Here is a 27,141-nt window from a genome sequence, read left to right on the forward strand (position 1 = left end):
TTGAAACACTACTTTCTACATAATACAAATCAAACTTACATTATTAGGCTACTGGCTCTAGTGAACATTACTTTCTACATAATACAAATCAAACTTACACTATTAGGCTACTGGCTCTAGTGAACATTACTTTCTACATAATACAAATCAAACTTACATTATTAGGCCACTGGCTCTAGTGAAACACTACTTTCTACATAATACAAATCAAACTTACATTATTAGGCTACTAGCTCTAGTGAACATTACTTTCTACATAATACAAATCAAACTTACACTATTAGGCTACTGGCTCTAGTGAAACATTACTTTTACATAATACAAATCAAACTTACACTATTAAGCTACTGGCTCTAGTGAAACACTACTTTCTACATAATACAAATCAAACTTACATTATTAGGCCACTGGCTCTGGTGAAACACTACTTTCTACATAATACAAATCAAACTTACATTTATTAGGCTACTGGGCTCTAGTGAACATTACTTCTACATAATACAAATCAAACTTATACTATTAGGGCTACTGGCTCTAGTGAACATTACTTTCTACATAATACAAATCAAACTTACATTATTAGGCTACTGGCTCTAGTGAAACACTACTTTCTACATAATACAAATCAAACTTACATTATTAGGCTACTGGCTCTAGTGAACATTACTTTCTACATAATACAAATCAAACTTACACTATTAGGCTACTGGCTCTAGTGAACATTACTTTCTACATAATACAATCAAACTTACATTATTAGGGCTACTGGCTCTAGTGAAACACTACTTTCTACATAATACAAATCAAACTTACATTATCAGGCTACTAGCTCTAGTTAACATTACTTTCTCCATAATACAAATCAAACTTACATTATTAGGCTACTAGCTCTAGTGAACATTACTTTCTACATAATACAAATCAAACTTACATTATTAGGCTACTGGCTCTAGTGAAACATTACTTTCTACATAATACAAATCAAACTTACATTATTAGGCTACTAGCTCTAGTGAACATTACTTTCTACATAATACAAATCAAACTTACACTATTAGGCTACTGGCTCTAGTGAACATTACTTTCTACATAATACAAATCAAACTTACACTATTAGGCTACTGGCTCTAGTGAACATTACTTTCTACATAATACAAATCAAAGGCTTACACTATTAGGCTACTGGCTCTGGTGAACATTACTTTCTACATAATACAAATCAAACTTACATTATTAGGCTACTAGCTCTAGTGAACATTACTTTCTACATAATACAAATCAAACTTACACTATTAGGCTACTGGCTCTAGTGAACATTACTTTCTACATAATACAAATCAAACTTACATTATTAGGCTACTGGCTCTAGTGAACATTACTTTCTACATAATACAAATCAAACTTACATTATTAGGCTACTGGCTCTAGTGAAACATTACTTTCCACATAATACAAATCAAACTTATACTATTAGGCTACTGGCTCTAGTGAAACACTACTTTCTACATAATACAAATCAAACTTATACTATTAGGCTACTGGCTCTAGTGAACATTACTTTCTCTACATTACAAATCAAACTTATACTATTAGGCTACTGGCTCAGTGAACATTACTTTCCACATAATACAACCAAACTTATACTATTAGGCTACTGGCTCTAGTGAAACATTACTTTCCACATAATACAAATCAAACTTATGCTATTAGGCTACTGGCTCTAGTGAACATTACTTTCTACATAATACAAATCAAACTTATACTATTGGGCTACTGGCTCCTAGTGAACATTACTTTCCACATAATACAAATCAAACTTATACTATTAGGCTACTGGCTCTGGTGAAACATTACTTTTACATAATACAAATCAAACTTATACTATTAGGCTACTGGCTCTAGTGAACATTGCTTTCCACATAATACAAATCAAACTTATACTATTAGGCTACTGGCTCTAGTGAACATTACTTTCTACATAATAAATCAAACTTATACTATTAGGCTACTGGCTCTAGTGAAACATTACTTTCTACATAATACAAATCAAACTTATACTATTAGGCTACTGGCTCTAGTGAACATTACTTTCCACATAATACAAATCAAACTTATACTATTAGGCTACTGGCTCTAGTGAACATTACTTTCTACATAATACAAATCAAACTTATACTATTAGGCTACTGGCTCTAGTGAAACATTACTTTTTACATAATACAAATCAAACTTATACTATTAGGTTACTGGCTCTAGTGAAACATTACTTTCCACATAATTCAAATCAAACTTATACTATTAGGCTACTGGCTCTAGTGAACATTACTTTCTACATAATACAAATCAAACTTATACTATTAGGCTACTGGCTCTAGTGAAACATTACTTTCTACATAATACAAATCAAACTTACACTATTAGGCTACTGGCTCTAGTGAAACACTACTTTCTACATAATACAAATCAAACTTACATTATTAGGCCACTGGCTCTAGTGAAACACTACTTTCTACATAATACAAATCAAACTTACATTATTAGGCTACTGGCTCTAGTGAACATTACTTTCTACATAATACAAATCAAACTTATACTATTAGGCTACTGGCTCTAGTGAACATTACTTTCTACATAATACAAATCAAACTTATACTATTAGGCTACTGGCTCTAGTGAAACATTACTTTCTACATAATACAAATCAAACTTACACTATTAGGCTACTGGCTCTAGTGAAACACTACTTTCTACATAATACAAATCAAACTTACATTATTAGGCCACTGGCTCTAGTGAAACACTACTTTCTACATAATACAAATCAAACTTACATTATTAGGCTACTGGCTCTAGTGAACATTACTTTCTACATAATACAAATCAAACTTACACTATTAGGCTACTGGCTCTAGTGAACATTACTTTCTACATAATACAAATCAAACTTACATTATTAGGCCACTGGCTCTAGTGAAACACTACTTTCTACATAATACAAATCAAACTTACATTATTAGGCTACTGGCTCTAGTGAACATTACTTTCTACATAATACAAATCAAACTTACATTATTAGGCTACTGGCTCTAGTGAACATTACTTTTACATAATACAAATCAAACTTACACTATTAGGGCTACTGGCTCTAGTGAAACACTACTTTCTACATAATACAAATCAAACTTACATTATTAGGCCACTGGCTCTAGTGAAACACTACTTTCTACATAATACAAATCAAACTTACATTATTAGGCTACTGGCTCTAGTGAACATTACTTTCTACATAATACAAATCAAACTTACACTATTAGGCTACTGGCTCTAGTGAACATTACTTTCTACATAATACAAATCAAACTTACACTATTAGGCTACTGGCTCTAGTGAACATTACTTTCTACATAATACAAATCAAACTTACATTATTAGGCTACTAGCTCTAGTGAACATTACTTTCTACATAATACAAATCAAACTTACACTATTAGGCTACTGGCTCTAGTGAACATTACTTTCTACATAATACAAATCAAACTTACATTATTAGGCTACTGGCTCTAGTGAACATTACTTTCTACATAATACAAATCAAACTTACATTATTAGGCTACTGGCTCTAGTGAAACATTACTTTCCACATAATACAAATCAAACTTATACTATTAGGCTACTGGCTCTAGTGAAACACTACTTTCTACATAATACAAATCAAACTTATACTATTAGGCTACTGGCTCTAGTGAACATTACTTTCTACATAATACAAATCAAACTTATACTATTAGGCTACTGGCTCTAGTGAACATTACTTTCCACATAATACAAATCAAACTTATACTATTAGGCTACTGGCTCTAGTGAAACATTACTTTTACATAATACAAATCAAACTTATACTATTAGGCTACTGGCTCTAGTGAAACATTACTTTCCACATAATACAAATCAAACTTATACTATTAGGCTACTGGCTCTAGTGAACATTACTTTCTACATAATACAAATCAAACTTATACTATTAGGCTACTGGCTCTAGTGAACATTACTTTCCACATAATACAAATCAAACTTATACTATTAGGCTACTGGCTCTAGTGAAACATTACTTTTACATAATACAAATCAAACTTATACTATTAGGCTACTGGCTCTAGTGAAACATTACTTTCCACATAATACAAATCAAACTTATACTATTAGGCTACTGGCTCTAGTGAACATTACTTTCTACATAATACAAATCAAACTTATACTATTAGGCTACTGGCTCTAGTGAAACATTACTTTCTACATAATACAAATCAAACTTATACTATTAGGCTACTGGCTCTAGTGAACATTACTTTCCACATAATACAAATCAAACTTATACTATTAGGCTACTGGCTCTAGTGAACATTACTTTCTACATAATACAAATCAAACTTATACTATTAGGCTACTGGCTCTAGTGAAACATTACTTTTTACATAATACAAATCAAACTTATACTATTAGGTTACTGGCTCTAGTGAAACATTACTTTCCACATAATTCAAATCAAACTTATACTATTAGGCTACTGGCTCTAGTGAACATTACTTTCTACATAATACAAATCAAACTTATACTATTAGGCTACTGGCTCTAGTGAACATTACTTTCTACATAATACAAATCAAACTTATACTATTAGGCTACTGGCTCTAGTGAAACATTACTTTCTACATAATACAAATCAAACTTACACTATTAGGCTACTGGCTCTAGTGAAACACTACTTTCTACATAATACAAATCAAACTTACATTATTAGGCCACTGGCTCTAGTGAAACACTACTTTCTACATAATACAAATCAAACTTACATTATTAGGCTACTGGCTCTAGTGAACATTACTTTCTACATAATACAAATCAAACTTACACTATTAGGCTACTGGCTCTAGTGAACATTACTTTCTACATAATACAAATCAAACTTACATTATTAGGCCACTGGCTCTAGTGAAACACTACTTCTACATAATACAAATCAAACTTACATTATTAGGCTACTGGCTCTAGTGAACATTACTTTCTACATAATACAAATCAAACTTACATTATTAGGCTACTGGCTCTAGTGAACATTACTTTTTACATAATACAAATCAAACTTACACTATTAGGCTACTGGCTCTAGTGAAACACTACTTTCTACATAATACAAATCAAACTTACATTATTAGGCCACTGGCTCTAGTGAAACACTACTTTCTACATAATACAAATCAAACTTACATTATTGGGCTACTGGCTCTAGTGAACATTACTTTCTACATAATACAAATCAAACTTACACTATTAGGCTACTGGCTCTAGTGAACATTACTTTCTACATAATACAAATCAAACTTACACTATTAGGCTACTGGCTCTAGTGAACATTACTTTCTACATAATACAAATCAAACTTACATTATTAGGCTACTAGCTCTAGTGAACATTACTTTCTACATAATACAAATCAAACTTACACTATTAGGCTACTGGCTCTAGTGAACATTACTTTCTACATAATACAAATCAAACTTACATTATTAGGCTACTGGCTCTAGTGAACATTACTTTCTACATAATACAAATCAAACTTACATTATTAGGCTACTGGCTCTAGTGAAACATTACTTTCCACATAATACAAATCAAACTTATACTATTAGGCTACTGGCTCTAGTGAAACACTACTTTCTACATAATACAAATCAAACTTATACTATTAGGCTACTGGCTCTAGTGAACATTACTTTCTACATAATACAAATCAAACTTATACTATTAGGCTACTGGCTCTAGTGAACATTACTTTCCACATAATACAAATCAAACTTATACTATTAGGCTACTGGCTCTAGTGAAACATTACTTTTACATAATACAAATCAAACTTATACTATTAGGCTACTGGCTCTAGTGAAACATTACTTTCCACATAATACAAATCAAACTTATACTATTAGGCTACTGGCTCTAGTGAACATTACTTTCTACATAATACAAATCAAACTTATACTATTAGGCTACTGGCTCTAGTGAACATTACTTTCCACATAATACAAATCAAACTTATACTATTAGGCTACTGGCTCTAGTGAAACATTACTTTTTACATAATACAAATCAAACTTATACTATTAGGCTACTGGCTCTAGTGAAACATTACTTTCCACATAATACAAATCAAACTTATACTATTAGGCTACTGGCTCTAGTGAACATTACTTTCTACATAATACAAATCAAACTTATACTATTAGGCTACTGGCTCTAGTGAAACATTACTTTCTACATAATACAAATCAAACTTATACTATTAGGCTACTGGCTCTAGTGAACATTACTTTCCACATAATACAAATCAAACTTATACTATTAGGCTACTGGCTCTAGTGAACATTACTTTCTACATAATACAAATCAAACTTATACTATTAGGCTACTGGCTCTAGTGAAACATTACTTTTTACATAATACAAATCAAACTTATACTATTAGGTTACTGGCTCTAGTGAAACATTACTTTCCACATAATTCAAATCAAACTTATACTATTAGGGTACTGGCTCTAGTGAATATTACTTTCTACATAATACAAATCAAACTTATACTATTAGGCTACTGGCTCTAGTGAACATTACTTTCTACATAATACAAATCAAACTTATACTATTAGGCTACTGGCTCTAGTGAAACATTACTTTCTACATAATACAAATCAAACTTACACTATTAGGCTACTGGCTCTAGTGAAACACTACTTTCTACATAATACAAATCAAACTTACATTATTAGGCCACTGGCTCTAGTGAAACACTACTTTCTACATAATACAAATCAAACTTACATTATTAGGCTACTGGCTCTAGTGAACATTACTTTCTACATAATACAAATCAAACTTACACTATTAGGCTACTGGCTCTAGTGAACATTACTTTCTACATAATACAAATCAAACTTACATTATTAGGCCACTGGCTCTAGTGAAACACTACTTTCTACATAATACAAATCAAACTTACATTATTAGGCTACTGGCTCTAGTGAACATTACTTTCTACATAATACAAATCAAACTTACATTATTAGGCTACTGGCTCTAGTGAACATTACTTTTTACATAATACAAATCAAACTTACACTATTAGGCTACTGGCTCTAGTGAAACACTACTTTCTACATAATACAAATCAAACTTACATTATTAGGCCACTGGCTCTAGTGAAACACTACTTTCTACATAATACAAATCAAACTTACATTATTAGGCTACTGGCTCTAGTGAACATTACTTTCTACATAATACAAATCAAACTTACACTATTAGGCTACTGGCTCTAGTGAACATTACTTTCTACATAATACAAATCAAACTTACATTATTAGGCCACTGGCTCTAGTGAAACACTACTTTCTACATAATACAAATCAAACTTACATTATTAGGCTACTGGCTCTAGTGAACATTACTTTCTACATAATACAAATCAAACTTACACTATTAGGCTACTGGCTCTAGTGAAACATTACTTTTTACATAATACAAATCAAACTTACACTATTAAGCTACTGGCTCTAGTGAAACACTACTTTCTACATAATACAAATCAAACTTACATTATTAGGCCACTGGCTCTGGTGAAACACTACTTTCTACATAATACAAATCAAACTTACATTATTAGGCTACTGGCTCTAGTGAACATTACTTTCTACATAATACAAATCAAACTTATACTATTAGGCTACTGGCTCTAGTGAACATTACTTTCTACATAATACAAATCAAACTTACATTATTAGGCCACTGGCTCTAGTGAAACACTACTTTCTACATAATACAAATCAAACTTACATTATTAGGCTACTAGCTCTAGTGAACATTACTTTCTACATAATACAAATCAAACTTACACTATTAGGCTACTGGCTCTAGTGAACATTACTTTCTACATAATACAAATCAAACTTACATTATTAGGCTACTGGCTCTAGTGAAACACTACTTTCTACATAATACAAATCAAACTTACATTATCAGGCTACTAGCTCTAGTTAACATTACTTTCTCCATAATACAAATCAAACTTACATTATTAGGCTACTAGCTCTAGTGAACATTACTTTCTACATAATACAAATCAAACTTACATTATTAGGCTACTGGCTCTAGTGAACATTACTTTCTACATAATACAAATCAAACTTACACTATTAGGCTACTGGCTCTAGTGAACATTACTTTCTACATAATACAAATCAAACTTACATTATTAGGCTACTGGCTCTAGTGAACATTACTTTCTACATAATACAAATCAAACTTACATTATTAGGCTACTGGCTCTAGTGAAACACTACTTTCTACATAATACAAATCAAACTTACATTATTAGGCTACTGGCTCTAGTGAACATTACTTTCTACATAATACAAATCAAACTTACATTATTAGGCTACTAGCTCTAGTGAACATTACTTTCTACATAATACAAATCAAACTTACATTATTAGGCTACTGGCTCTAGTGAACATTACTTTCTACATAATACAAATCAAACTTACATTATTAGGCTACTGGCTCTAGTGAAACACTACTTTCTACATAATACAAATCAAACTTACATTATTAGGCTACTGGCTCTAGTGAACATTACTTTCTACATAATACAAATCAAACTTACATTATTAGGCTACTAGCTCTAGTTAACATTACTTTCTACATAATACAAATCAAACTTACATTATTAGGCTACTGGCTCTAGTGAACATTACTTTCTACATAATACAAATCAAACTTACATTATTAGGCTACTGGCTCTAGTGAACATTACTTTCTACATAATACAAATCAAACTTACATTATTAGGCTACTAGCTCTAGTTAACATTACTTTCTACATAATACAAATCAAACTTACATTATTAGGCTACTGGCTCTAGTGAACATTACTTTCTACATAATACAAATCAAACTTACATTATTAGGCTACTAGCTCTAGTTAACATTACTTTCTACATAATACAAATCAAACTTACATTATTAGGCTACTGGCTCTAGTGAACATTACTTTCTACATAATACAAATCAAACTTACATTATTAGGCTACTAGCTCTAGTTAACATTACTTTCTACATAATACAAATCAAACTTACATTATTAGGCTACTGGCTCTACTGAACATTACTTTCTACATAATACAAATCAAACTTACATTATTAGGCTACTAGCTCTTGTTAACATTACTTTCTACATAATACAAATCAAACTTACATTATTAGGCTACTGGCTCTAGTGAACATTACTTTCTACATAATACAAATCAAACTTACATTATTAGGCTACTGGCTCTTGTGAACATTACTTTCTACATAATACAAATCAAACTTACATTATTAGGCTACTGGCTCTAGTGAAACACTACTTTCTACATAATACAAATCAAACTTACATTATTAGTCTACTGGCTCTAGTTAACATTACTTTCTACATAATACAAATCAAACTTACATTATTAGGCTACTGGCTCTAGTGAACATTACTTTCTACATAATACAAATCAAACTTACATTATTAGGCTACTAGCTCTAGTTAACATTACTTTCTACATAATACAAATCAAACTTACATTATTAGGCTACTTTCTCTAGTGAACATTACTTTCTACATAATACAAATCAAACTTACATTATTAGGCTACTAGCTCTAGTTAACATTACTTTCTACATAATACAAATCAAACTTACATTATTAGGCTACTGGCTCTACTGAACATTACTTTCTACATAATACAAATCAAACTTACATTATTAGGCTACTATCTCTTGTTAACATTACTTTCTACATAATACAAATCAAACTTACATTATTAGGCTACTGGCTCTAGTGAACATTACTTTCTACATAATACAAATCAAACTTACATTATTAGGCTACTGGCTCTAGTGAACATTACTTTCTATCTACATAATACAAATCAAACTTACATTATTAGGCTACTGGCTCTAGTGAACATTACTTTCTACATAATACAAATCAAACTTACATTATTAGGCTACTGGCTCTAGTGAAACACTACTTTCTACATAATACAAATCAAACTTACATTATTAGTCTACTGGCTCTAGTGAAACATTACTTAACAGAGTCATCTATCATCTTAACAAAGTCTGTGTCTGTCATCTTAACAGAGTCTGTGTCTGTCACCTTAACAAAGTCTGTGTCTATCATCTTAACAAAGTCTGTGTCTATCATCTTAACAAAGTCTCTATCTATCATCTTAACAGAGTCTGTATCTATCATCTTAACAAAGTCTGTGTCTATCATCTTAACAAAGTCTGTGTCTATCATCTCAACAATGTCTGTATCTATCATCTTAACAGAGTCTGTATCTATCATCTTAACAGAGTATGTGTCTATCATCTTAACAAAGTCTGTGTCTATCATCTTAACAGAGTCTATGTCTATCATCTTAACAAAGTCTGTGTCTATCATCTTAACAGAGTCTGTGTCTATCATCTTAACAAAGTCTGGGTCTATCATCTTAACAGAGTCTGTGTCTATCATCTTAACAAAGTCTGTATCTATCATCTTAACAGAGTCTGTATCTATCATCTTAACAGAGACTGTATCTATCATCTTAACAAAGTCTGTGTCTATCATCTTAACAAAGTCTCTATCTATCATCTTAACAGAGTCTGTATCTATCATCTTAACAGAGTCTGTATCTATCATCTTAACAGAGTCTGTATCTATCATCTTAACAAATTCTGTATCTATCATCTTAACAAAGTCTGTATCTATCATCTTAACAGAGTCTGTGTCTATCATCTTAACAGAGTCTGTATCTATCATCTTAACAGAGACTGTATCTATCATCTTAACAAAGTCTGTGTCTATCATCTTAACAGAGTCTGTATCTATCATCTTAACAAATTCTGTATCTATCATCTTAACAAAGTCTGTATCTATCATCTTAACAGAGTCTGTGTCTATCATCTTAACAGAGTCTGTATCTATCATCTTAACAGAGACTGTATCTATCATCTTAACAAAGTCTGTGTCTATCATCTTAACAAAGTCTCTATCTATCATCTTAACAGAGTCTGTATCTATCATCTTAACAGAGTCTGTATCTATCATCTTAACAAATTCTGTATCTATCATCTTAACAAAGTCTGTATCTATCATCTTAACAGAGTCTGTGTCTATCATCTTAACAGAGTCTGTATCTATCATCTTAACAGAGTCTGTATCTATCATCTTAACAGAGTCTGTATCTATCATCTTAACAAAGTCTGTATCTATCATCTTAACAAAGTCTGTATCTATCATCTAACAGAGTCTGTATCTATCATCTTAACAGAGTCTGTATCTATCATCTTAACAAAGTCTGTGTCTATCATCTTAACAAAGTCTCTATCTATCATCTTAACAGAGTCTGTATCTATCATCTTAACAAAGTCTGTATCTATCATCTTAACAGAGTCTGTATCTATCATCTTAACAGAGTCTGTATCTATCATCTTAACAAAGTCTGTGTCTATCATCTTAACAGAGTCTGTATCTATCATCTTAACAAAGTCTGTGTCTATCATCTTAACAAAGTCTGTGTCTATCATCTTAACAGAGTCTGAGTCTATCATCTTAACAAAGTCTGTTTCTATCATCTTAACAAAGTCTGTGTCTATCATCTTAACAGAGTCTGTGTCTATCATCTTAACAAAGTCTGGGTCTATCATCTTAACAGAGTCTGTGTCTATCATCTTAACAAAGTCTGTATCTATCATCTTAACATAGTCTGTATCTATCATCTTAATAAAGTCTGTGTCTATCATTTTAACAAAGTATCTATCTATCATCTTAACAGAGTCTGTATCTATCATCTTAACAGAGTCTGTATCTATCATCTTAACAAAGTCTGTATCTATCATCTTAACAGAGTCTGTATCTATCATCTTAACAGAGTCTGTATCTATCATCTTAAAAAAGTCTGTATCTATCATCTTAACAAAGTCTGTATCTATCATCTAACAGAGTCTGTATCTATCATCTTAACAGAGTCTGTATCTATCATCTTAACAAAGTCTGTGTCTATCATCTTAACAAAGTCTCTATCTATCATCTTAACAGAGTCTGTATCTATCATCTTAACAGAGTCTGTATCTATGATCTTAACAAAGTCTGTATCTATCATCTTAACAGAGTCTGTATCTATCATCTTAACAGAGTCTGTGTCTATCATCTTAACAAAGTCTGTATCTATCATCTTAACAAAGTCTGAGTCTATCATCTTAACAGAGTCTGTATCTATCATCTTAACAAAGTATGTGTCTATCATCTTAACAAAGTCTGTATCTATCATCTTAACAGAGTTTGTATCTATCATCTTAACAAAGTCTGTATCTATCATCTTAACAGAGTCTGTGTCTATCATCTTAAAAAGAACAAATCCATATTCAAATGTTTTAATGGAAATATTCTTTGAAATCGAAACAGTTATGTTTGTACTTAGAAACAGTTATGTTTGTACTTCGAAACAGTTATGTTTGTACTTAGAAACAGTTATGTTTGTGCTTCGAAACAGTTATGTTTGTACTTATATGGAGATATATTAGAAGATTAAGCCGGAAGCTTTAATTAACTCATAACTATAATATAATATATTTTTAAAGTGAATTTAACAGATATCTGTTTTATCTTTTTACACTGGGCTAACGTTTCTCTGTTTGTTTCTATGTATTTAAACAAAAACGTCTCCTAAATAAGTCTATTTTCCTTACATTACTCAGATGATATTCGTTACAAACATCCTCAGATATTGAAGACCTGACTTTAGCAAGTCATAAACAGATTTATATTACATTCAGTAAACATCCTCAGATATTGAAGACCTGACTTTAGCAAGTCATAAACAGATTTATATTACATTCAGTAAACATTCTCAGATATTGAATACCTGACTTTAGCAAGTCATAAACAGATCTATATTACATTCAGTAAACATTCTCAGATATTGAAGACCTGACTTTAGCAAGTCATAAACAGATCTATATTACATTCAGTAAACATCCTCAGATATTGAAGACCTGACTTTAGCAAGTCATAAACAGATCTATATTACATTCAGTAAACATTCTCAGATATTGAATACCTGACTTTAGCAAGTCATAAACAGATTTATATTACATTCAGTAAACATTCTCAGATATTGAAGACCTGACTTTAGCAAGTCATAAACAGATTTATATGACATTCAGTAAACATCCTCAGATATTGAAGACCTAACTTTAAAAAGTCATAAACAGATTTATATTACATTCAGTAAACATTGTCAGATATTGAAGTCCTGACTTTAGCAAGTCATAAACAGATTTATATTACATTCAGTAAACATCCTCAGATATTGAAGACCTGACTTTAGCAAGTCATAAACAGATCTATATCACATTCAGTAAACATTCTCAGATATTGAATACCTGACTTTAGCAAGTCATATAGAGATTTATATTACATTCAGTAAACATTCTCAGATATTAAAGACCTGACTTTAGCAAGTCATAAACAGGTCTATATTACATTCAGTAAACATTCTCAGATATTGAAGACCTGACTTTAGCAAGTCATATACAGATTTATATTAAATTCAGTAAACATTCTCAGATATTGAAGACCTGACTTTAGCTAGTCATATACAGATTTATATTAAATTCAGTAAACATTCTCAGATATTGAAGACCTGACTTTAGCAAGTCATAAACAGATCTATATTACATTCAGTAAACATACTCAGATAGTGAATACCTGACTTTAGCAAGTCATAAACAGATCTATATTACATTCAGTAAACATACTCAGATAGTGAATACCTGACTTTAGCAAGTCATGAACAGATCTGTATTACATTCAGTAAACATTCTGAGATAGTGAATACCTGACTTTAGCAAGTCATAAACAGATCTATATTACATTCAGTAAACATTCTCAGATATTGAAGACCTGACTTTAGCAAGTCATAAACAGATCTATATTACATTCAGTAAACATTCTCAGATATTGAAGACCTGACTTTAGTAAGTCATAAACAGATTTATACTACATTCAGTAAACATTCTCAGATAGTGAATACCTGACTTTAGCAAGTCATAAACAGATCTATATTACATTCAGTAAACATTCTCAGATAGTGAATACCTGACTTTAGCAAGTCATAAACAGATCTATATTACATTCAGTAAACATACTCAGATAGTGAATACCTGACTTTAGCAAGTCATAAACTGATCTATATTACATTCAGTAAACATCCTCAGATATTGAAGACCTGACTTTAGTAAGTCATAAACAGATTTATACTACATTCAGTAAACATTCTCAGATATTGAAGACCTGACTTTAGTAAATCATGAACAGATTTATACTACATTCAGTAAACATCCTTACGTGTTAACGATCTATGCTATATTCAAAAATAACTTTTACTAATTAAAAGAAATGATAACTGTATACTTGTAAAGAGTTTACAGGTAACAGAGACTGAAACACGATATTCAGAGGAGCTTTAGCTGAGTAAGAACCTACAGAAATTATATGATTGTTTCTATTCCAAAAAGTTTTCCAGCAGAAATTGGGAAAAACTGTTCAAATGTGAAACCACTAGCCATAGCTTGAAACTACTAAGCATAGCGTGAAGCAATTAAATATAGCTTGAAACCACGAAACAAAGCGATGCAAAGACTGTGAAACCAGCAGAAACCTATCATGAACACATGTTTAGTGTTCTTTATACACCGGTAGACAGGTGACAGGTGTAATCCATTATACACTGTTTTGTTCAATGTTTACATATAGACTGATGTAATCCATTATACATACACACTGTTGTGTTAATTACAAGCACATGTACTTATGTTATTCATCACGTATTCACCTACATAATCCATTAATACACATTAATATTATTATGCACACATAGAAAATGTGTACATAATGTGTAATACCATAACATAGTTAACACGTGGCAATCTTGTATGATGTATCCTCCAGAAAACTCAACACTAAACACAAAGTGTTATCAGGTTATATTTGACATCTAACTCTGTGTGGTCTGACTTTTACAGAAAAAACTGCTTAAAAACAGAGTTAAGAATATGAAACTGAAATTATGTAAGAAATTATAATAATAAATTATGTAAGAAATTATAATAATAAATTATGTAAGAAATTATAATAATAAATTATGTAAGAAATTATAATAATAAATTGTGCAAGAAATGATAATAATAAATTATGTAAGAAATTATGATAATAAATTATGCAAGAAATGATAATAATAAATTATGTAAGAAATTATAATAATAAAGAATAATAACAAATGATAATAATAAATGACAATAATAAATTATAATAATAAATGCTACTATTTACCTCTAGGTGTGTTTCACGTTTCATTCTTTCTCATTACCTGTGTAGAGATAATAAGAAACCCTTTAGAATAACACTTAAAGTCATGTATCTATCTATCTATATGCATAAATGTACACATTGCGTTAGAAACGTTTGAGCGGGCGTTTCACTTACGTTAGTTCAACTATCTACTACATTCTAGAATTATTCACGTAGAAATATCCCAGCATGCACCACAAATACAACGACCAATCCCCTCCTTCTCTACCCACGCTCAAGTTAAGCTCACTGACTTTTCAGTCGGATTTTATAAAAGTTTATTTCTGTCACAACAATGCTTGATTTCGACACAGTTCAAAACCTGGTTTCACAGGACTTCAACTACAAACACAAAGGTCCTACTTATAAACATACAACACATATGTGTACCTAAGTACGTTAGGTAACAAAACAAACCTTTAGATTTTTTACAACTTAATACCAGTAAACTTTAAATTCATAATTTTGCTTTTATTCCAGCAAAGTGTTAAAAAATTGACACATTACATTCCAGTAAAGTTTTACAAAGTTGACACATTACTTTACATCCCAGTAAAGTTTTCAAACGTTGACACACTAGTTTCCAGTCCAGACAAGAGTTAAAGAGTTGACACACTAGTTTCTATTCCAGTAAAGTTTTAAAAAGTTGACACACTAGTTTCCATCCCAGTAAAGTTTTAAAAAGTTGACACATTACATTCCAGTAAAGTTTTACAAAGTTGACACATTACTTTACATTCCAGTAAAGTTTTACAAAGTTGACACATTAATTTACATTCCAGTAAAGTTTTCAAACGTTGACACACTAGTTTCCAGTCCAGACAAGAGTTAAAGAGTTGACACACTAGTTTCCATTCCAGTAAAGTTTTAAAAAGTTGACACACTAGCTTACATTCCAGTAAATTTTCAAAAAGTTGACACACTAGTTTACATTCTAGTAAACTTTAAAATATTAATAGTTTTTTTGTGTTCTAGTCAATTTTTAAAGAAACTTGATAGTTTAGTTTGGTTTGAATTTCGCACAAAACTACTCGAGGGTTTGTTTGTTTTGAATTTCGCGCAAAACTGCACGAGGGCTATCTGCGCTAGCTATCCCTAATTTAGCAGTGTAAAACTAGAGGGAAGGCAGGTGGTCATCACCACCCACCACCAACTCTTGGGCTACTCTTTTTCCAACGAATAGTGGGAATGACCGCAACATTATAACACCCCTACGGCTGAAAGGGCGAGCAACAACTTTGTAGCTTAGATTAAATGTATTTTCCTGGTTATGAAGTGTTCCTGACGATCTGTTTAGGGCACAACACATATTTTAATTATTTGTAGTTGTCTAACAAAGTCTAATCTGAACGAATGCGTTTTGACTCAACTGAAGATAATTTTTGTGTTTGTGACGTCATGAAAGACTTACACGTATATATGATACATGTGATATTTTTTGCTGTAAAAATTGGTTTGATTCGCGCATGACAAATCTGTAGAGAAAGATGTTTTTCAACTTAAATAACTACCTGAAATTTAACTTTGTCCACATATAGGTATAACTATTGTAAGCTATATCGATTTTTCCTCTGACCATGAAGCACATGAGGGGTTTTATTCAAGGTAGTTTTAGAGCGAACGTCTGTCATATAAAACTTATCTTAGTTTATTACAAGATGTTTTTGAGCACTGTGTTTGAATTCACTATTGCACATGCGCATTCAGTAAACAGCATGTTTCATGTAGTTCGTAATGTGTGTTCATTTTTTTTATTTTAACACAATCTTTAAATATGATTCTACCAGCAATTTTAATGTATGTTTAAGCATAACAGGGTTTCTTTGTAAAATTGAAACACAGTCAATATAGATGTTGTTGTGATGTCGTAACCAAGTATTGGTACAAGACAGACACGGGACCTAAACTGGACAGGATTTGACATACAGAATAAAGTTGTGTAAATAGTTGATACACTAAACCCTATTTGTTTAGAAAGATAACTCCGTCATATTTCAAGTTTGAATTATCAAATATTGATTTTTGATTGAGAGTACAAAATGATCGTTTTAACATAGTTTGTTTAGCGGTACCAGTTGGACGTGCTAACACATTCATGAAACTTACATTAACCAGCACATAGTTTACTTGAACTGATTGAAAATCACTCAGTGGAATCTCAGAAATAAAAACACATTTTATAGACAAATACTGTTTTAATTATTGAACTGAAGTGTTAACGGCACGTATGTTAAGGACAGGGTGGAAGAGTGCATGACAATAAGAATGGTAAACTGAACCTAGTGACTTTCAGATGTGTTATTACCAAACGTCTAAACTGTAAAACGTACCATTGAATCAGACTTTCAGTGTTATAGATACAAAACACATAGCAACGTTCGTCATAATAATAAACTTCATTTTAACTTTAACTTGTTCGAAAATGGCATCTGTTTGAGACAAATCTGTTCTTGGAGTGGAGTCTTTCATTATATTCAACTGAACGGAACGTCTAAATAACGCTTCACAATCCATTGGGATATATCGTGTAAGTGAAGATTTCTTTCACGTTACAAACACGGTTCAACCTAATGCACGAGGAGGATAGTGTCTCAAGTCTCCTATAGGAGAAAAAACAAACAAAAACCAGGTTAAGAAAGTGTAGAAATAAATAGGAATAGATTACTTACGGTAAAGTTCCTCTGCTCAAATTTAGTGTTAATATGTATTCTGGTCATTCTCTTTTACACTTAGACACGGTGTTACCAGAAAACCATTTATCTCTCTCTCTGTCTCTCTATTTAGGCTCAGTATAACCAGGTGAGTTAAGGTGTTCGACTCGTAATCTGAGGGGCGCGGGTTCGAATCCCGGTCGCACCAGACATGCTCGCCCCTTCAGCCGTGGGGGCGTTATAATGTGACGGTCAATCCCACTATTCGTTGGTAAAAGAGTAGCCCAAGAGTTGGCGGTGGGTGGTGATGACTAGCTGCCTTCCCTCTTGTCTTACACTACTAAATTAGGGACGGCTAGCACAGATAGCCCTCGAGTAGCTTTGTGCGAAATTCAAAAACAAACAAAAAAACAAACTCTCTGTTTATCAAGCGACATCTATAATTGGGTCAGATAGAAATGTTCATTCATGCCAAGGGGAACAACCTCTGTTTCTTATTATAGTGTCTAAAACTATTTAATCTATTGATGGTTATCGCTTCGCGACAGACAAAAATATCTATATTCATATGACGCTTTAACATTTAATAAGAAACGCACCTCAAGACGATATTGTAGACCTTTTAACGTCCAATAAACAAACGAACTACATGTAACTACGTGACGGTATTATAGACCTTTTAACGTCTAATAAACAAACGGACAACATGTAAATACGTGACGGTATTATAGATCTTTTAACGTCCAATAAACAAACGCACCACATGTAACTACGTGACGGTATTATAGATCTTTTAACGTCTAATAAACAAACGGACAACATGTAAATACGTGACGGTATTATAGATCTTTTAACGTCCAATAAACAAACGGACCACATGTAAATACGTGACGGTATTATAGATCTTTTAACGTCCAATAAACAAACGGACAACATGTAACTACGTGACGGTATTGTGGGTGTAGTGTTCAAACTGTTCCAACCAGTGTATATCCAGATCATATGTTTAAAGAAGTGTGCTTCAACTACAATCATCACAGCTTGTTAGTTATCTGTAGAGAACTCAGGTCCCCGAGTCTAGCGTGGTCCATTCTGCCGGTAGAGGTTCGTGAAAGGACGTTGGAAAGTCTTCACAGAACACAAACAAACACCGGACAATAAATACAGTAAAATTATACGAAGTAACTTTATATACTACTGCCCTACACGCACTGTATTACTTAAATTTGTTAGTAAAAACTTACGAACGTTTTAACAGACAACTGTTCCCTACAAATAAAACGCTGTGTTCGCGAAAAGTTAACGCATTAACCTTCATTCTTTTAAATATGAATATTTCCAACAGTAATAAAATACGTTGCAGGTTTATAAACACCCGGGTCTTACTTAAGATAGGAATCTACACCGAACGTGTATTCTGTCGCGAGTCTGAACACTAACTCTCCGCGTCAGTTTCACAATTAAAATATAAATCGATTTCCACTTATTTTCTGATAAACCAATTGTAGCGCTTTAACAAGTCGAGTTTACAAGTTTCTAACTCGACTTGAACTTAGAGGTCGCCATGGTGAGTATATCTTTATATAGTTACATTTAGCCCATGAAACTCGCAGCTGTATGATTATATAGAAATATAACACACAGTATAACTGTCACTTCTATAACTACCATATTAGAATTTGACTATTTCATTCAGCCTAGTGTCCATCGTTGTACCTCGCTATCAAAAGTCAAAGTTCCTTTCACAAATAGTTTTAGTTATATTTGCGTGTGTTTTTTTGTAGCAAAGCCACAGTGGGCTATCTGCTGAGCCCACCGAGGGGAAGCGAACCCCTAATTTTAGCGTTGTAAATCCGTAGACATATCGCTGTACTAGCGGCGGGCAGATATATTTGAACGGTCAAGTTCATGAGTCGTATCTTCTATTTTACCGGTATTATTATATCTCTACAACTTTTAACAATTGTAACAGTTAACAGGTACATCGTATTTTCTGCTTTACGGGTACTATAGTACTTTTAGGACTTTTAATTGTTTTAACGGCTAAACACGTGCATCGAGTTTTCTTCTTTTTTTTTATTAGTTTTTATGTAAACTAATAAAGAATTAACTCACACGTACATTACTATTATATTCAAGCTAAAGACACCCTGTGGCTGAATCTGATAAGAACTAGAAATAAAAATGTGAACATTACAAAAAATGATTTATTTAAAACTTAACACACACACAAAAATTCAGTATATTTAGCCACCTAGTGACTTGTAGTTACACCAAGAATATAAATGATTAAAATAAGTCAGAACGAACGAAATTAATACCATATTTTACGTCTTGTAAGACGCTTCACCGTGGAAGACGCATTTTAATTTTAGAAAGACAGTCCTACAAATAAATATTTTGACTCAGTAACCACCACCTTGATGTAACCTTGACATTTATTCACCCTAGTGAGTAAATATAGTCAAATTCATTATATTCTTCACTGTATATCGACAATATTCGTTAAATTGGATGTTTTATGCTATTTGAAATACTTGTAATTGGTAAGTAATGAAATTACGATCTGTATGAGAGGCCGTTTCAAATAGACCCTTAGCTGACCTCTTGCCTTAAACCATCATTTTTGTCTTGGAAGACGCGTGGAAATTTTTAGAGGTGTTTTCAAAGAAGACAGTGGGTCTTACAAGGCGTAGAAACTGTATCATTGGTGTTTTAACACTTGAATTTTGTAACGTTTCTCTTTAAAATATTAAACTTTTCTAAAACCATTTTACTTGCATGTTAGATCCATTTTACGGTTTGTAACACGTGACGATCACTAAACATTGAGTTTATAAAAGTTCATTCCCAGTTCATGTAGTTTAGTCTGGTGGAATATTCTTATGTGCCAAAGACAGATATATATTGTTCTAGTAAGGATATGTAATCAATGTACTGCAGAACTAGATTGTTATCTGATATATATTGTTCTAGTAAGGATATGTAATCAATGTACTGCAGAACTAGATTGTTATCTGATATAAATTGTTCTAGTAAGGATATGTAATCAATGTACTGCAGAACTAGATTGTTATCTGATATATATTGTTCTAGTAAGGATACGTAATCAATGTACTGTAGAACTAGATTGTTATCTGATATATATTGTTCTAGTAAGGATATGTAATCAATGTACTGCAGAACTAGATTGTTATCTGATATATATTGTTCTAGTAAGGATACGTAATCAATGTACTGTAGAACTAGATTGTTATCCGATATATATTGTTCTAGTAAGAATATGTAATCAATGTACTGTAGAACTACATTGTTATCTGTAGATATTAAACATAACAGCATAAAACACCTCCTCTAAATACAATACAACTGTATCTAGTAAACTACAGCTTTTATAAATAAATTATTACTGTATCTAGTAAACTACAGCTTTTATAAATAAATTATTACTGTATCTAGTAAACTACAGCTTTTATAAATAAATTATTACTGTATCTAGTAAACTACAGCTTTTATAAAAACATTACTACTGTATCTAGTAAACTACAGCTTTTATAAAAACATTACTACTGTATCTAGTAAACTACAGCTTTTATAAAAACATTACTACTGTATCTAGTAAACTACAGCTTTTATAAAATCATTATTACTGTATCTAGTAAACTACAGCTTTTATAAAAACATTACTACTGTATCTAGTAAACTACAGTTTTTATAAAAACATTACTACTGTATCTAGTAAACTACAGCTTTTATAAATACATTACTACTGTATCTAGTAAACTACAGCTTTTATAAATACATTACTACTGTATCTAGTAAACTATAGCTTTTATAAAAACATTACTACTGTATCTAGTAAACTACAGCTTTTATAAAAACATTACTACTGTATGTAGTAAACTACAGTTTTTATAAAAACATTACAAATGTATCTAGTAAACTACAGTTTTTATAAAAAACATTACTACTGTATCTAGTAAACTACAGCTTTTATAAAAACATTACTACTGTATCTAGTAAACTACAGCTTTTATAAAAACATTACTACTGTATCTAGTAAACTACATCTTTTATAAAAACATTACTACTGTATCTAGTAAACTACATCTTTATAAAAAACATTACTACTGTATCTAGTAAACTACAGCTTTTATAAAAACATTACTACTGTATCTAGTAAACTACAGTTTTTATAAAAACATTACTACTGTATCTAGTAAACTACGGCTTTTATAAAAACATTACTACTGTATCTAGTAAACTACAGCTTTTATAAAAACATTACTACTGTATCTAGTAAACTACAGCTTTTATAAAATCATTATTACTGTGTCTAGTAAACTACAGCTTTTATAAAACATTACTACTGTATCTAGTAAACTACAGTTTTTATAAAAACATTACTACTGTATCTAGTAAACTACAGCTTTTATAAATACATTACTACTGTATCTAGTAAACTATAGCTTTTATAAAAACATTACTACTGTATCTAGTAAACTACAGCTTTTATAAATACATTACTACTGTATCTAGTAAACTACAGCTTTTATAAAAACATTACTACTGTATGTAGTAAACTACAGTTTTTATAAAAACATTACAAATGTATCTAGTAAACTACAGCTTTTATAAATACATTACTACTGTATCTAGTAAACTACAGCTTTTATAAAAACATTACTACTGTATGTAGTAAACTACAGTTTTTATAAAAACATTACAAATGTATCTAGTAAACTACAGTTTTTATAAAAAACATTACTACTGTATCTAGTAAACTACAGCTTTTATAAAAACATTACTACTGTATCTAGTAAACTACAGCTTTATAAAAAACATTACTACTGTATCTAGTAAACTACATCTTTTAAAAAACATTACTACTGTATCTAGTAAACTACAGCTTTATAAAAAACATTACTACTGTATCTAGTAAACTACAGCTTTTATAAAAACATTACTACTGTATCTAGTAAACTACAGTTTTTATAAAAACATTACTACTGTATCTAGTAAACTACGGCTTTTATAAAAACATTACTACTGTATCTAATAAACTACAGCTTTTATAAAAACATTACTACTGTATCTAGTAAACTACAACTTTTATAAAAACATTACTACTGTATCTAGTAAACTACAGCTTTTATAAATACATTACTACTGTATCTAGTAAACTACAGCTTTTATAAAAACATTACTACTGTATCTAGTAAACTACAGCTTTTATAAAAACGTTACTACTGTATCTAGTAAACTACAGCTTTTATAAAAACGTTACTACTGTATCTAATAAAATATAGCTTTTATAAAAACGTTACTACTGTATCTAGTAAACTACAGCTTTTATAAAAACATTACTACTGTATCTAGTAAACTATAGCTTTCATAAAAACATTACTACTGTATCTAGTAAACTACAGCTTTTATAAAAACATTACTACTGTATCTAGTAAACTACAGCTTTTATAAAAACATTACTACTGTATCTAGTAAACTACAGCTTTTATAAAAACGTTACCACTGTATCTAGTAAACTACAGCTTTTATAAAAACATTACAACTGTATCTGGTAAACTACAGCTTTTATAAAAACATTACTACTGTATCTAGTAAACTACAGCTTTATAAAAAACATTACTACTGTATCTAGTAAACTACAGCTTTATAAAACATTACTACTGTATCTAGTAAACTACAGCTTTTATAAAAACATTACTACTGTATCTAGTAAACTACAGCTTTTATAAAAACATTACTACTGTATCTAGTAAACTACAGCTTTTATAAAAACATTACTACTGTATCTAGTAAACTACAGCTTTTATAAAAACGTTACTACTGTATCTAGTAAACTACAGCTTTTATAAAAACGTTACTACTGTATCTAGTAAGCTACAGCTTTATAAAAACATTACTACTGTATCGAGTAAACTACAGCTTTTATAAAAACATTACTACTGTATCTAGTAAACTACAGCTTTTATAAAAACGTTACTACTGTATCTAGTAAACTACAGCTTTTATAAAAACATTACTACTGTATCGAGTAAACTACAGCTTTTATAAAAACGTTACTACTGTATCTAGTAAACTACAGCTTTTATAAAAACGTTACTACTGTATCTAGTAAACTACAGCTTTTATAAAAACATTACTACTGTATCTAGTAAACTACAGCTTTTATAAAAACGTTACTACTGTATCTAGTAAACTACAGCTTTTATAAAAACGTTACTACTGTATCTAGTAAACTACAGCTTTTATAAAAACATTACTACTGTATCGAGTAAACTACAGCTTTTATAAAAACATTATTACTGTATCTAGTAAACTACAGCTTTTATAAAAACGTTACTACTGTATCTAGTAAACTACAGCTTTTATAAAAACGTTACTACTGTATCTAGTAAACTACAGCTTTTATAAAAACATTACTACTGTATCGAGTAAACTACAGCTTTTATAAAAACATTACTACTGTATCTAGTAAACTACAGCTTTTATAAAAACGTTACTACTGTATCTAGTAAACTACAGCTTTTATAAAAACATTACTACTGTATCTAGTAAACTACAACTTTTATAAAAACATTACTATTTAATGTAATAAACTATAATTTTAAAGGAACGTTACTACCGTATCCAACAAATGACATATCTCTACTTTTGTTCTTATCAGGCATGGAAGTCAAATATCAAGTGATATGTTTATGTGGAGATGAACAAGAAGCTACATTACAGACTATCTGTGTTGTGCCCGTTACGAGACAGCTACACTATAGACTATCTGTGTTGTGCCCGTTACGAGATAGCTACACTATAGACTATCTGTGTTGTGCCCGTTATGAGACAGGTACACTATAGACTATCTGTGTTGTGCCCGTTACGAGACAGCTACACTATAGACTATCTGTGTTGTGCCCGTTACGAGACAGCTACACTATAGACTATCTGTGTTGTGCCCGTTACGAGACAGCTGCACTATAGACTATCTCTGTTGTGCCCGTTACGAGATAGCTACACTACAGACTATCTGTGTTATTCCCGTTACGAGACAGAACAGAAAACACATTAACTAGAGACGAGTTTAGCATTAAGTCCTCGTCTTACTCGCGTTTTGTTAGTAATTTATATAATTGTTTATATACTGGGTAAAGGAGCCATTTTAAAGTTTAAAACATAATTATTAGCGAAATCTTAATAAGTACAGAGAAAATATTTGATAACACTGTAGCTCATGACCAACACATTGACTTGGTTTTACTGTTATAGAAAGGTTTTGATGATGTCCCGGATGTTTATAGAAAGTCGTAGTTCGAACGAAAAATTCGCTGCCTGAATTTGTTGAAATTTGTAAATGAAAATCATGGAAGGTTTTGTTATTTTAGTCCTAGGTTCACTTTCTTGTCGTCATGAAAACACAGGTATTATGAGTTACCAGCGTAAATTACCTGACGTACAATATCTAAAGTCAACAACTTTTAAGAACGTTTCGGCTTGTGTTGCGTTTAGCGAAGTCGCAGTAGTAGTAGGAAACCAATTCAAGCTGTCTGGTAATTGTTGTTGTTTTTCTGCGGTATCAGTTAGTGAATAACGTGACGCGTGCGTCTGTGGAAATCAACCAACCATGAAGGAACTATGGCCACGTGCCATTCGAAAGGGAGGCACAAAACTGTGATTTCTCTTGTTCAATGTTTGATACATTTTATACAAAAGCGAATCATTTTAAAACATGTGTTGAATTATAAAAAAGGAAAATTACTTTAAATTAACAAATTACTTTAGTTTCATTTATGAGAACATCTAAGAAAAATCAAGACCGTTACTTTATCAGGTTTAATCTTTACGTTTTCTGTCTATTATTATACTTTATCAGGTTTAACCGTATGTTTTATCTCTATTAATATATTTTATCAGGTTTAATTCTTACGTTTCCTGTCTGTTATTATACTTTATCAGGTTTAACCGTATGTTTTATCTCTATTAATATATTTTATCAGGTTTAATTCTTACGTTTCCTGTCTGTTATTAATTGGTTGCAAACTATTCTTCTATAGCTTTAGTTTATCTCAAACTTATGTTTCTGTTTTGTTCTTAAGACTGTAAGGATACGTTGGAGGAACATTAATAACTCAGTGTCGAAATTCACCTACATTTTGAACAACGAAGTACAAAATATCTTTATTAATAAAGCTGTAAATACCTCACAGCCATATGTAGTTTTGAAACCTGTAAGTGCTGAATGAAGTTTCAGGGAAAAACGGTAGAAATCTAAGTAACAAAACTAATCGGAATCTAGATAGTTCTAATGTGAAAAGTAACAAAACTAATCGGTCTCTAGATAGTTCTGAATGTGAAAAGTAACAAAACTAATCGGTCTCTAGATAGTTCTGAATGTGTAAAGTAACAAAACTAATCGGTTTCTAGATAGTACTAAATGTGAAAAGTAACAAAACTAATCGGTCTCTAGATAGTTCTGAATGTGAAAAGTAACAAAACTAATCGGTCTCTAGATAGTTCTGAATGTGAAAAGTAACAAAACTAATCGGTTTCTAGATTTTTTATAAAGTTTAATTTTAAATCAATTTGTTTGATCTTCTATAACAAATATTTCATTCCTTGAAAGAAATAAAAATGTGATTGTTGGTGCCGTAATTTCAAAGCGCCCTCTAAAATATTTTTTAAATCTTATTTTTGCTTTTTCATTTGAAATGGAAAAGATTTCAATTGCTTACAAAACATTTTTATCGAAGTGAAAATAAACATTGAAACAAAAACTTCAATACTAGTTATTTGAACAAAAATTTAAAGAAACCTTAGAGAGAAAACGACAATTTGAAAACGTCAGTGACACGAGTTAATTTAACTTTCTATTCCCAACAACAGAATTCCACTTTTCACTGAATCTTGAAATCGTTTTCTAACTTTCTCCATGTGCTTTTTGTAACGTAAATAATGAAAAATGCATTTTTTTGTCATGAAATCTGTTTTCAAAGACTAAGCATCCAGTT

The 27,141-nt window shown here is 31.0% G+C and overlaps 1 pseudogene across 1 annotated transcript in view; it reads right to left on the minus strand.

Moving 5' to 3' along the window:
- Positions 1–27,141, minus strand: part of LOC143242773 (homeotic protein ultrabithorax-like) — a 207,304-nt pseudogene that overhangs the window by 119,751 nt on the left and 60,412 nt on the right. The window contains exon 2 of the transcript XR_013023222.1: positions 15,453–15,489. The product of XR_013023222.1 is annotated as a homeotic protein ultrabithorax-like (transcript). The remainder of the gene's footprint in view (positions 1–15,452; positions 15,490–27,141) is intronic.

This window comes from Tachypleus tridentatus, unplaced genomic scaffold (assembly GCF_004210375.1).
Source record: "Tachypleus tridentatus isolate NWPU-2018 unplaced genomic scaffold, ASM421037v1 Hic_cluster_2, whole genome shotgun sequence".
NCBI classification, from domain to species: domain Eukaryota; kingdom Metazoa; phylum Arthropoda; class Merostomata; order Xiphosura; family Limulidae; genus Tachypleus; species Tachypleus tridentatus.